This window comes from Melozone crissalis, unplaced genomic scaffold (assembly GCF_028551555.1).
Source record: "Melozone crissalis strain CALT ecotype California unplaced genomic scaffold, PUWL_Pcris_2 ptg000017l_1, whole genome shotgun sequence".
NCBI classification, from domain to species: Eukaryota; Metazoa; Chordata; class Aves; order Passeriformes; family Passerellidae; genus Melozone; species Melozone crissalis.
In genome coordinates this window covers 9,004,273-9,018,862 of record NW_026535795.1, presented here as the reverse complement: position 1 = coordinate 9,018,862, position 14,590 = coordinate 9,004,273, and positions in this window count along the sequence as shown.

Here is a 14,590-nt window from a genome sequence, read left to right as displayed (position 1 = left end):
TCCTTGTCAGCAGGGCTGTGGTCACTTTCCATCACAGACTGATCCAGGCCCCTTTCTGTTCAACAGCTCTGCAACTGCTGGTTGCAATCCCTGGCCTGCAGCACCTTCCCAGGGCAGCACCGTCCTCCCTGCCCATTCCTGCTTTTGTGCTGGGCAGCAGAGAGGCAAAGGGCAGGGAAATATTCACCAGGTTCAGGGCTGGCTTCCTACCTGGTTCTCTCAGCAGGATGAGCACTTCTCATTTATGACAGAGGGAAGTAATGTGATGTTTTCTGCTGGCTGCACTCTTCTATCAGCCTGACCCTAACCCTGGTGGTGTGAAGCACTGGCTCTGTAGAGGCAGCAGGTAAGAGAGGAAGACAAAGGCCCTTCCTTGCAGCACCTTTGCCCAAGCAGCACCATCCTGGTGCAGGGGCTGCTCCCTCCTCCCCAAGCCAGCAGCTCCTTGCCAGTGACCCTGGCTCACTCCCACTGCGGTGCTGCTGCTCTGGGTGATTAATTCACTGTGAGTAATTTTGGAGCAGATGATCTCATTCACGTGGTTCCTGCTATTTCCCTGGCAGAGTGGAGAAAAGGGGGAGAGGAGAGGAGAGGAGAGGAGAGGAGAGGAGAGGGAAAGGAAGAGCAGAAGGAGAGGAACATGATGTCCATGGAGCTGTCCCTCTGTACATGCTCAGGAAGCCCAGCTCCAGTTTGATGACCACTTAGTGGTACAGTGCTACAGGCAGAGCGGAAGAAAATTTGCTGGCAAATTGGTTTCTCCCAATGGAGAGCAATTTGATCATTTAGCACGATAGGAGCTCAGTTATGGCTCTGTAACAAGGCCAGCATTTGGGGCAGCAAGTGGCTCCTGTGGCTGAGGAGCAGCCTGGCATGCTGGGCTCCTGGGGGGCTGGGGAGGGCCCCCATTGTAGGATGTGGCACTGGAACTCCGGGCCCTTGGGGACTGCCAAGTTCTGCCCCTCCAGGGGCTGGGGAAGCTTTGTGAGGAGCTGCAGGGACTCACTGCAGTCCCCAGTTACCAGTAGGAAAGCCCAGTGGATTTAGAAGCCTCCAGCTGCCTGCTAAGAGAGTCAGAGATGTTACAGAAACCTGTGAGGCCATGTTTGGACCTGCACTGAGGTGGCTGCTCCTCACTGGCAGCATGGTGGGTGATGGGAGAGCGAGGGCAGCAGCACTGCCCTGTCCCGGGGTGCACCACGAGCAAACTGGAGTGAACCCTCTGAAATGGGATGAGATTAACAAAGCAGCTGAATTATTCTAAGCTAATAAACTACCAAGTCCAGATGGCTCCCACTATGAATACTATTAAACAGAAAAACTCAGGGTAAATTAGGAGATTTGAAGCTAAGGCTTTTCTTGTACAGAAGATGCTCAGTGGGCTGGGCAGCAGTGTCCTCTCCCTGGCTACCTCCAGGGACAGAGATTTGGTGCTGTTTTTCAGCCCTGGATAAAAAGAGCATGTGTTTCTTTTAACTCAATTTCTGCTGTCTTTCCCTTGGAAACCATGCCTGTTGCCTCCTGGCAGTGCCAGGCTCAGAGCCATGGGGGCATCTTCCTGCCACACACATGCCCCAGCTGCCTGGGATCCATGTGCAGAATTATTTCCCATCCCCAGGAGTGGTGTGAGCCCCCAGCCATTTCTGTGCTGGCCCTCTCTCAGTCTGATGGGATCCCACTCAAAGACTTTCAGCTAAGGGAGTAGAAATCATGAATTTGGTGCCTGAAATCAGCAGCAGCAGCCCTGTGCTGTTTGCCATGGGAAAGGCTGGGCAGGAGGGTTCATTTAAGGGCCAGATCCAAACCACAGCATGCCAAGGGCTGTTTGTCCATCCCCCAGCCTGGGAAGTGGATCCAGAGGCAGTGAGAGGCTGCAGAGCTGGGGCAGTCCCAGCCCTGAGCTGCTGCAGGGAGTGGGACAGTGCTTACCAGGGTTCAGGGCACCTGGGACATCTGTGCCATGCAGAGAGGAGTGACAGCTTGTGACATGGGGCTGGCACCTGCCAGAGCAGCTCAGGGCAGGGCAGCAGAGCAGGCAGGACCCAGTGGGTGCTTAGAGGCACAATATTTACTGCCCACTGTGGGGTCTGGCTGAGGATGGACATTTAAAGCACATCCTTGCTCCAAAAAAAAGAAACCACAGCAGGGAGAGAAGGAGCTGGTTTTGCTCCATCCACAGTGCCTGGGGCAAGAGATGGCTGATGTGTTTAGTGTCTGAATTACCCTGATGAGATGTATAAGCTTGTTATTTGTTTTAATTAATGAGAAGGAAACTGTTAGAGTGCCAGAAAGTGTGAAGAGAGGGGGAGCAGAGAGGGGAGATGGGGACATTTGGAAGGGAAGGATCCTATTAATATCTCTGCTGTTGAATGAAAGGTCATTAATGATCCAAAGAAAAATGAGAGTGGAGAAAAACAAGAGAACCAAATCCCTCCCTGCCTCCCATCACCCACGTCGTTAACAGAACATCTTCCAAGCCCTGCTGCAGTCCTGCTGCCCCTTGTTCTCTGCTTTATTTCTGCTGCCTTTAATCTGCCACCCTCCCCTTGGTGCTGGATGGGGTGGGAGGGTTTCAGGAATGATGAGAGCTGGTGCCTCACAACACTGACACAAAGCTCCTCAAAACTGCATCCTCCTGCTGAGATCCACAGCAGTGTCACCTGCCTTTGTCCCAGGACCTCACCTGGACACAGCAAGTCTTGATTTCTGCTGAAAGTATTGAAATACCAGCCTTGGAGTGATGTTTGACAGGCAGAGGTGCTGCAGCAGGCAGAAAAACCTTCCTTGGTTTATTTCCCTAATTTTTTCTGCTCTTTTTGAGGTTTCCATGACCAGTGTGTGTTCCCAGCCCTGTGCTTGCCCAGGAATTGGTTTGTCACGCCTGAGGTGGAAGCAAACACAGATTAAATTTAAGCTATTTGTTCAGTACCTGTTACGCAATTGGACATCACAGATTAGGGAAGGTGACCTCCTGTAGCACAGGGGGGATTTACTGAGATGTTTGAGCAAATATTACACTTCCTGGGATCCAGCACAGCTCAGGATAAAGCAGAAAAAGGGACTGGCTGGCTGCCTCCCTGCATAAACACCTGAACCCCAGTGATCTTTGCCTTCCTTCAGAGCCTCAGGCTGGAGGACCCAGGATCTCCAAAGCAGGGCCAGCCTTGGTTCCTCCTGCAAGGAGTAAAAGGAGAAAATGAAAGAAAGATAAATGGAAGGAAAAGGGGGGAAATGAGCCTTTGCAGGGTCTCAACCACCTGCTAAACATGACCAGCCCCAGGAGATGCAGGGTTTTGTTCCAGTCACCATCACCCTGAGACCTTCATGGTGTTGGTAAATCCAGGCCTTGAGGCTCTTGTTTGCAGCAGGGAGGCTCCCAGGGACAGGGCTGCTCTGAGGGCTGTGGGTGGGGAGCAGCAGAGCAGAGGACACAGCTCTAAGGACCACAGAAAGGCTCATTTGCTCAAGAGGCCACCAATGGACCAGCAATTTAAAATTTCAATCCGTGTGCTTAAAAAATTAACAGAAAGGAAAGGAGCCAGCCAGGCTTGGTGGTTGCACTGCAAACTGTCAGTGTGTGTTTGTGGAAAGGCTTTGACTGACAGCAAAGTTGTCAGAGGCCCCTGACGTCAGAGCAGCACAGCGAGGTGCCGAGGGAGCTGAGGGCACCATTGCCAACGGCAACAGCAGCATCAGCTCCTCTGGGTAGTTCTGAGCTCCCCTCCTCCTCCTCCTCCTCCTCCTGGGCTCGGTTTTGGAGCAGACAAGCAGGCTGCCCCAGCACTGATGTGTACCTGCTGCCTGAGGAGCTCCCAGGTGGAGGAGGGAAGGGGAGATGCTCCCTGGATGCTGCACAGCCCCAGAGCCATGGATGTTTGAGAGGATGGCATCCTGGCACAGGCAGGGCAATGCCCAGTGCCACCTCCTTGTCCCTGAGCCCTGACCTCCCCTGGCTGGGACAGGCTGGGCTCAGCCTGCACCTGGAGAGGGAGAGGGAAGGGGAGCTGGGATCTCACACAGCACCGAGCCAGAACAGGGCCTGCCTTGCACTTCCCACGGCCCTCCCACTCCTCCAAACCTCACCCAGGGTTTTACCCACCCAAGTGCTCCACAGCCCCTTCTGTGGCTTCAGAAAATTCCTGAATGTGCCAAGTGCAAGAGTGTAACACTAACCCAGGGCCTTCCCACTCTCCTTGCCTGGTTCTGTGCCACCTCCCACACGACCTGAACAAAACCAGGGCTCTACCTGAACAAACCAGGCGAACCAGATGGAGACCAAACCTGTTTCTGCATGCTTTGGCACTGAAAAAATTACAGTATCTGTGGCCATGGCAAGAGCAGGGCAGAGCTGGGACGGAGGGGGAGGCTGGGGCGAAGGCAGCACGGATGGCTCATGTTTGCTCTCTTGATGTGAGGTCTTGCAAATGGAAATGATTCTCCAGGAGCATCTGTTCCTCAGGCAGGGGCTGTACCATTGCAGGCATCCTCCAGAGACACCCCTGGCACACTGTGCAGATAAATAAATCAATAAAAGCAGTGGCTGCAGGAAGGGATTTGGCCTTCTTGTCTTGGAAACACCTGGGTCACTCAGAATAATCACCCTGTGGCCGTGGCTGGGTGGGTTTTCAGAGCCCCGAGACACCTGCTTGCTGCTGAAGTGGTTCAGTCCATCTGTTTAATGCTGTGCTAGCTGCAAAATTGTTTCTCTGCTTTAGCTTTAAGTGATGAATTGTTGCCTGAAATATTATCCTTTGTTTATCTCTGTTCCAGTGACCCCCTTTGCTGCCTCTCCTCTCCCCTCTGCCGGGGCCTTGCAGCACCCAGGGCAGAGGAGCAGGAGATGTGAGCATTCCCAGGCTGCTGGTCTTTCCTCTGAGCCATCTCCATTTCCAGACACAATTCTGCCTCTTGTCCAGTTCATGGTTTCTCCAGAACACACAGAGACTGGAAAGGAGTGCCTGAAATATGGAATAGCTGGGAGGAGAAGGGTGGGGAGGAGAAGGGCCCTGTGTGGGCACAGCCTGTGTCACTCCAGCACCTCAGTGCCAGCACTGAGGGCACCTCTGGGGCCCAGCTCAGAGGATTTCCTGCTTTCCCTGTGCCACAGAATGGTCTCTAGAGCAGGAATTTGCCAGCTTGATTTGCATTTGAGATTAATTCCCTTAGAAACATCCTTGGGCCATAACTCTCTCAGAAGGGCCTCCCGGGTTACTGTTGGTATTTGCTGCCCCAAGATGTGCAGGATGTCTCTGCTTTGGCCCATGCAACTGAAGAACGAGTCTGGACTCTTCAGTTTTCGGTCTTGAGGTTGTTTATTAATTCTTATCTATAAAATTTTCTTCCTGCCCAGCCGAGATCTGCTCAGCAGGGCAGCCACAGGCACTCTGACTGCCCCCGGGGTGGTGTTGTCCTTTTATACTACAAACTACGTATAACTTATTTACACTTAATTCCCAATACCTATCACCTGTGTTAGACAGTGCACTTCTACTCTAAACCAATCCCCAAGTGCCAACATCACTGCAGAAAATGAAGAACAAGAAGAAGAAGAAGAAAGGCTGGACACGCCCAAGTTCCTCCATCTTGTCCCCATAACCCCCATACCGAAATCCTAAAATCTACATTTTCACCCTGTGATCATTTTGTTATTACACTATTCAAACCTGTGTGACTTTCATGTCCTCATACAAAGCTGGCAACTTGCTCCAGGGGTCAAAATCAAATCCCCAGGTGTTCTGGGCTGTGTGCCAGGGTCTGTGAGCCTCCCAGTGGGGTCCTCAGCAACTCTGGGCACCCGGAGGGATGTGCTCAGTTCTGACAAGGGCCAAATGTTTTCTCTCTGGAATCTGGCATGGCCTGCTGCTCTGTCAGTGCAGGTGTGAAACTGTCAAACATCCAAAGCCAGCTGGGTCTCTGACCCTAAACTGAAGGGAGCAGCAACTCCAAATCCCAAAACCACTTGTGAGAGCCCCCACTTCATTTATGCATCCCTGAGAACTGCAGCCTGAATCCCTCTCTATTTCCTGACCAACTACTCAGGAACCAGGTTTTCATGCAAATAAATTCAGAGAGGAAACGGAGCCATTACAGAAAGGATTGAATCTCACTGAGGAAGCTTTGTGCAAGAATAAAGTGATGAAGTGACAGGATGGATTAGTCTTTAATTTGGTTAAAGCTGGGGTGGCAAATCTGCAGAAGGTCACAGTGACACTAAACAAGTGTCTTGTATTAAACCCAGCTCAAATTTTCATGTCTTGGTAAAAGAGCTGGAGCATCTATAACTAGTAACAGGTTATTTTTGGCATCCCAACCTATTTTGTAGCTCCCAGGAGGACAAAACTGCTTCTCTTTGACTTTGCAAAGCCTGGATTTCTTTTTGTGTCGGCAGGATGCTGGGATCTGCATTTAAATTCTTCTGACACTGCCTGTCTTAACAAAAACTCCCAGGTCCAGGCAATTACTGCTCCTGCTTGCTTTGCCAGTCCAGTCTGGATGAGGGCTGTGTTCAAAATAACAACACCAAAGCCTTGTTGAGTGACCAGCTCTGAGGGGATTTGAAAGACACGTAGATGTGGTGTTGTCACAGACATATTTTATGAAAAATCCATTTGTTAGGATCTTTTCTCCTGAGAAGCTGAGAAGCTGCTTTGGAATGTGATTTTGCTGCTTTGCAATGTGATTTGGAGAATTGTTTACCCAGCATGTGAAATTGTTTTTACTTGATGACCAATGACAGCCACCTGTGTCGAGGCTGTGAGCAGTCACAAGATTTTATTATTATTCCATTCTTTCCTTTGCTAGCTTTCTGATGAAATCCTTTCTTCCATTCTTTTAGTATAGTTTTAATATATCATTTTCTTTTAATATAATGTATATAATAAAATAGTAAATCAGCCTTCTGAAACATGGAGTCAAGATTCTCATCTCTTCCCTCATCCTGGGACCCCTGTGAACATCATTCCATGGTTTGTCTTGGAACATGGATTAGTGATGGTGTGGGCAGTGCTGGGTTAAACTGGGCTCAATGATTTTGTGGGTCTCTTGAGCGATTCTGTGATTCAATTAAAAGGTGCCACAGCTCTAAAAAGCCTCAACCTTTAGTAGACACAGTGCTACAAGAGGTTGTTGCCTCCTCACAGGTCTCAGGGGCTCAGACATTTGTTCAAGGGAATCAGCTCTGCTGCCAGAGCTGGGCCATCAGTGGTTACTGCTCTGTTATCAGACAGGTTTCCATGGCTCTCCCCCTTCCTGTGCTGTCCCTTCCTGTGGCCCAGCTGCACCCACACCATGTTCCCACTCTTCCTGAGGCTGTTTGCCAGATGGGTGCCAGATCTCCAGCTCTGCAATGCACAGTGTGACATCTGCTCTGCCTTCCCTCCTGCTTCTCCCAAGTGGGGATAGCCAGAAAAACACTGAAGCCAGCGCACACAGAGCCATCAAAATCAAAGTACTTCACAAAATTTACTGCTTTTCACTGGAATTTTTGTTTTGAAACAAAACAAACAAACAAAAAATCTGGCAGAATCAAAACATCTTGTTTCAGTGTTTTCAGAAGAAAGAAAACCTTCCTGTTCTATTCTGAAAAGGCTTTTCACTGCTGAGATTGTTTCAGAAAAGAGCTAAATCAAGCAGAAAGCAAATTAAAAAATCAAAGTCTCTTGGAGATGGATCCAATTTCCAGATTTTTCCCTAACTGGCAGCCAAGAGGAGCAGTGCCCCTTGGGCATCCCAAGGTGCTGGTACAGCCCTGCTCTCCTCTGGCTCCCTGGGTGTTCATGGAGGGCACAGGGAAGAGCAGGGATGTGACCCAGGGCTAAAACCTGGGAAAACCAGGCAAAATCGGGGAAACCCTACTATTGGTGAGGAGCTTCTTCTTCTCTCATCAAGGACAAACCTCCAGAATAAAGCTGGTTACTGATGAGAGACAAAGAGGACTCAAGATGTGACAAGATCAGATGTCCTAGAGGTGTTCAGACAGCTCCTGCCTCTGCTTGAGGAGGAACTGAGTGGATTTTCCATTGCATCAATGCCCAAAACACCCACAGAATAGAGGTGGGGACAGGAGTGTTTCCCCATTGAATCCTGTTCCAGCAAGGTGGGGGCAGCAGAGCTGGTGCTGCAGCATCCTGCATCCCAGGTGATGGGAGGATGCCCTTCAGAGCTGGGGTACAGCTCACAGGCTGCTGCTGTAAAATCCATTATGGGAGAATTTGCACAGAATTCAGGGCTCTGGCTCAACCCTGGTTTCCCATTACCCAAACATCTCATCTCTTCCTATGTCCATTTCACATTTTCTTCACATATTTGGATGTGTAGGCCCCTCTAACACTCACTGGCACTATGGAAAGGAGCCTTGTTGGGAAGCAGAGCCCCTGGCACAGGGAAGTTGGGCAGATGCCTGCAGAGCCATCAGCTGGAGGTGGGGAAGGTGTGTGTGGGGGGATCAGCTCCTGCTGGCTGCCCAGGGCTCCACATTGCGTGCATTTTGCCTTGGAAAACAAAAATCAGCATCTGCTCCAATGAGTGGTTTGCCCAGGGCAGCAATGCATCTGCTGGAGCAGGAGCACATCTGTGCTCAAGGTAAAAGTGGAGCAGGGAGTGGAGCTGCACAGGAGCAGAGCACAGTCCCAGTGGCCCTGGAAACAGGACATCTCCTGGGGTTACTCACCCAGGCACAGCTCTGCAAGAACTGACACATACAGGTTGAATTTGGTTCTTTTTCAAGGAAAATAAAAGTGGATTCGAGCCCCTGAACCCCACAGTGAGCTGCTACAGATGCTGAGGAGTGTGTCATCTGCCCATTAAGACCTTGGGCAGGTGCTGCTGGATAAACAAAATCCTCATCTCCTCTGGTGATGTGAATTTTAGAGACACAGGAGAGAAAGAAAAAAAATAAACAAGGCGTTTACAAAATTAAAAAAAAACCCAAACAAACCAAAACTACACCTGAATCTCCAGGGAAGGGATTGTGCTGTCCCCCCAGTCCATCAGGGATCCAGCCAGGAGCTGGAACAATCTGTGCTGATGCATCAGGAGCAGTGAATCCCCCCTGCCCATATTTCTACATCCCCCACAGTTTTACTGATATAAACCAAAAGCAATCTCAGACCTTGTAAGACAAGGTAGTTATCTCTACAGCCAGCCAGCAGCAGATTTATTGACCTCTAGGATGCATTCAAACCATATTTGCTTTCATATGACAAGTGTCCTGTTTTATTGAAGCAGCTTTTCAGCAGCCCTGAATCACTGCTGCAACTCCATTTTGTCAGAGGCAAACTGAAGATATTTTCCACTAGAGTCAAGGCGACTCAGCACAATATCTTTGTGAAATGGGGGACATCAAACCATTAATGATAAGAATTGAAGTTAAAAAGGGCAGATTTTCAGGCAATGATGATAAACACTTCAATAGCTGAACTCTAAAGTGAGGGAGTATTTTTGGCAGCAAAAGCAAAATATGGTAAACTGTTTTACAGTACTTTTACTAAGTATTTGAATGAGTAGGATTAATATTTTTAAGATTGGAAGCAATCTGAATGAACTTGAAAATTTTTCCTTGTGAAAAGTGTGAAACACAGCCTGAATTGCATTAGGAATGCTGGCAACCATGCCCTGAAACAGACTGAAAAAAAGGGTGAAGGATTTGATGAGACTGCAAATGTAAAAAAGAGTTGAAATTAAATGTGAAGAGGGGAATAAAAACAAGACGGGTGAGATAAGAAATGGAGTGATATATTCCAGCACTTGGGGTGAAATATAGTGTCTGTAAAAACATGAAAACATTATCTGGATTTTCACTGGTGCTACCAGTGTATCTTTATAGACAGATGATAAGAAATATAATAACTCTGAGAGTACTAAAACAATCAATGTAAAAATATATTTCTAAGACATGCTAGTAGTGAATTTCATAGTGTGCTGCTTTAATTTTAAGCTTTCAGAAGATACACATTCTGCCCAGTACAGAATCCCCTACATTTCCTTCTATATTTCCTTCTATAGTTTTCTATACTTAGAGATTTAAGAGAGGAGTTACAACACTTGAAGGAGCAGTCTGTTGATGGCATATATAGATAAGGCATTTTGAAAGGTAGAGCACTTTTTTCACTTTTTTTTTTTTTTTTGGGACTGTCAGAAGACAGAATGGAGTTGTGAAGCTAAATGTGAGCTTGCTGGTGATAACTACAACAGGTCATTAAGATCTCTGTTTATTTTCAAGCAGATTCAATGTTTTAGGGTATTATGATCAAACATGTGTTGTCACTTGGTTGATCAGCACTGGCCTTGCTTTCAGTTTGTAGTTCCACAGTTTGAGTCACAGCTTTGAACTATTTGTCTTGTGTAGTGTTCTATAGACAATCTGTTAGGGGCTTCTTATGTAACATTATTCCTCTCAAGTTCAGGCAAGAAATGCTGCATCGTGAAGAATGTGCATAATGTATAACAAATTTAGCCCCTCTGCTAACTGCAGACAAGTGAATGTTCCTTTCCTTTGGGGACACAGTTATCACAGCCTGGAGGAAGGAGGAGGGAAAAGGCAAGGAAACAAGAGAAAGGGTTAAAGCAGCTTCTGTGGCAGAGCCATAAACATGGAAACATGCTTCACCAAGCTGTTGTTAGCACCTGAGGTGAAGAAAAGGAATTTTCTCCCTTCTCCATTGGCTCCTAGTGCCTTGCCCAGCACTGTGGGGCACAAAAACCCTTTAGGCTGACACCACCCCCAGTCCAGGTGCAGGCACAGGATGGAAACACATCTGAAATACCCTCAAGTGCTTGCAGGGATTTGTCCCCACAAATTCCAGTTGTGCTGCACCTGCATCACCTCATTCCATAAATCTGCCAATGTCCATCCAATCCCGGAGCAAATCCGTTTGTTACAACATTTACAGGTACTAAAACCCATCTGTAGGAAGCCTCGCAGAGGATTATTTCTGTCCTCTTATTAGAAACAGCAGACCCATTTAAAAGAGATATTTCACAAACTGGTTGCCTCCCAGGCTGGGAGCTGTGTGCAAAGGGGCTGCAGGCCAAAAGCCACCGACTTCAGCAGCATCCATGGCCCTGGTGGGCCCCTCCTGCAGGGGAGCAGAAATGTTGGATGAGGCAGGTGGCAGTGAGGAACATTTTGTCTCCACATGGTTATATGTTCTGGCAACTGAAGGGCCCAAATCCTCACATTAAAACTAAATTAAATTACCATTTGTTGGGCTGCTGAGAGGTCTCTGCTCTAAGGGATGGTTATGGCAGGGATGGCAGCAAAATCAGGAGGTTGGGGGTGGTTCTCTACCTCTGCTCTGCTCTGGTGAGACCACACCTGCAGGACTGCATCCTATAGTGTCAAGGCATCCCCAAATGAGCAATAATTAGCAGAGACTCCATGATTCGCAGAAGCCTGATCAATAATAATCTTTATTAAGAAACCCATTTTTCTTTTATAGACAGTTATCATACAGGTTGACCTAATTGGTCCTCCAATCCAAACACCATCACCATGGGCTAATTAAGAAACCACCCTTTGGTAAACAAATCTCAGTAACACCTTCCCCATGTTCACAATACCAGGTGCTGTAAGTTAATATAGGAATTGTTTCTCATTCTTTTCTCTGATCTTACAGCCTTACCCAGCACAATGCCTGGGAAAGTTGTGTTTCTGTGGCCAGAGAGCTGCTGCCAGAGCATCCAGCTTGGGGGACCACAACACAAGGACATGGAGCTGCTGGAGTGACACCAGAGAAGGTCCCAAAGATGCTCCAAGGGCTGGAGCCCCTTTGCTCTGGAGACAGGCTGGGAGAGCTGGGGCTATTCAGCCTGGAGAAGGCTCTGGGGAGCCCTCAAGCCCCTTCCAGTGCCTAAAGGGGCTACAGGGAACTGGAGAGGGGCTTGGGACAAGGATTTGCATGGATTGACAGGACAAGGAGAGATGGCTTCACACAGCCAGAGGGCAGGATTAGACTAGATCTTAGGAAGAAAGTCTTACCTATGAAAAGTCTTACCTGGCACAGGTTCCCTGTGGCTATCTCACCCCTGGAAATGTCCTAGGCCAGGTTGGATGGGGCCCAACTTGGTCAAGTGGAAGGTGTCCCTGCCCACAGCAGGGGGATGGACCAAGATGATCTTCAGGCTGCCTCCCAACTCAAAAATATTCTGTAATTTCATAAAACCCAAACAAAACCAACTCCAGGAGCACACTGGGCACAGAGCTCATTTGCTGGGTTTCTCCAATGATGTCTGAGCTGGTTTAGTGCTGTCCAGAGCATGGGCAGATCCTGCTATGGAATGCTTTCCAGAGTGGCTGGGAGCTGTTCAGCTCTGAGAGTTTCTGAATGCCAGGTGTGGCAGTAGCTCACAAATGCATTCTTAGCTAAAAAGCTAAATTCACAAACTCAGAACACCAGAAAAATGAAATGTCTAAATGTCTTTGATGTTATGATTCTATTTTCTGTATTCCTTCCAAGAAATGCTGTAGCTGCACAGGTAGCAGAACTTCCCAGTCTTGGCACTGAATGTTGTTGCTACAACAGTATTTAAATATTTCCTCTCCTTTCCTCTGTGCCTGTGTGAATGCGCAGGGAAATCAGATAGAGACACAGCCCCTGAAGTGCCAGTGAGAGAGGCCAGCCTGAGTCTCTCTAAGCCTGGCCTGGGATGGCTGCCATTCTATTAATATGTAATTTGGCTGGGTAGTTCTGAGCCATCTTAATTCTCCAGCCATCATTACTTTGCTTGGTTATCATTCATAGATTTCTGTGTGCTAGTTTGCTTGGAGGGAATAGAGATTGGACATTTAGAGTGGATGAGTCTGTATTTTTGGAATTGGAGCTAAATTACCCACCAGTTGAAGCATCATTGTGTTTTACAATAATTGCTGATTAAAATCCAAACGCACTAAATTCCACCTGTCATTCCCAGCATTGCCTCTGTTGTGACAATGCCAACACCACGAGCTGATATGAATGAAAGGACTGAAGGAAATGGTTTGTCTGCAAATTTCCATCCTTTCATTCTGCCACAATCTGCCAAACTCCTCTCCCAAACCCCTGGGAAATTTGCCACAAAATGTCTGCTCTGTCAGATGCTTCACAGAATGAAACCCCTGTGGTTCAGGTTTCCACAGAAGCCTCTGTAGTTTTACAGCCACAAAGGACAGGCACCCACCTGCCTGAGCTGCACCCCTCTCTCAAATGTGGTCAGTCAGCCAGGTGCTCTAAAACACTGACTATTGATGGAGTTCCAGATGGGCTTCTCTCTTTTTGGAGGAGCTGGATGGGCTGTTTGTGTACATGAGCTCCTGCTCAGTGTCTCTTTTTCTCCCAGCCATGGGATGTGCCCAAGCCCATTTCTTCTGATCTCTTGAACTTGCCTCTGGCTGCAAAACTTTTCTGGACTGGCTAAACTCCCCAGTCCTCTCCTTCTCCTCTTGTGCCTCCCACACTTCTGCATTTTTGGCCTCCTTCTTGCTTTTGATCTTCCATTCTCTTTTTCCCAGATCTCAAGCTTTTCCTCACTGTGCCTAGCCATTTCCCAGCCTGGAGAGCTGGGGAATAGCACAGCCCCTGGGGGAGATGGTTTGTTTATTATAAATCAGGGAAGTGGATAAGCAAGTACTTGCTCTTAACAGCACTTTCTGCATGCAGGTGCTTCCTCTTCCCTTTCACATGTGAGTGAATATTGCAACAGACAATGCGTCTGCACATCACCACTACCCTGCACTTCATCAGTCTGGATGTGCATTTTAGTCATCCGAAGAGAATCAGCCTGATTTAACAGCCTTTTACTCATCCTGGCTGGCTGAACCAAATAAAAACCTGACCCAAACCCCAGCATTGAGAAGAACAAAGCAATGCAGAAGATGGTCAGCTGAGTTATACCCCATGGGACTGTCCAGCCCATCCAAACTCCTGCTTGGAAGTCACTGAATGGGCTGAACCCATTCAGTTTTAGTAGATACCAACAGTAAGAACAGAGCAGAGCACGTGCTGTGCAGCCTTGAGCTCTCTTGCCTCAGGAAAACCCTGGCTAGACAAACGTGAGAAGCAGCAGGGCCAGCAAGGGACTCGAGGCTGACGGCTCAGCCTCTCATTACTCATCCTCTGGGCTCTGCCTCACCAGTCACTTAGCACCTTTGTGGGCTTGTTTTTGATAGCTAGAGAGGGCGTGAGAGAGATGTGACTAAAACAACAGGATCTGTGCTCTTAGATGGGCTGTCAGCATTGTGAAAGGCTCCACGCAGGTAGCAGCCTGGCTGCTCTTTAGGGCATTATGTGGTTCAGCTGTGACAAACCAGAGCACTCCTGGCTTGCCTGGATCCCAGCCAACAAAGGATGTTGTAAAAACCTGTCTGGCTTATAATTTAATTTTGCTAAGGTTAGAACATTGCTTCTATTAGTGAAAAGCAGGAGGTAGTTTTGAGGTTATGGCAGGAAATCTACAGTCAGTTCCTAGCTCCAGCAGAGATTTTCCTTATACAGTGTTGGGCAAGCCAACCAAAACTCACATGCTTTGTACCCTGAATTTGAATTTAAAAAAATTTATATTTCCTTCTGTTCTTTGTCTTGGCTTCTTGAACAGTGAGCACTTGGGGAAGAGCAAG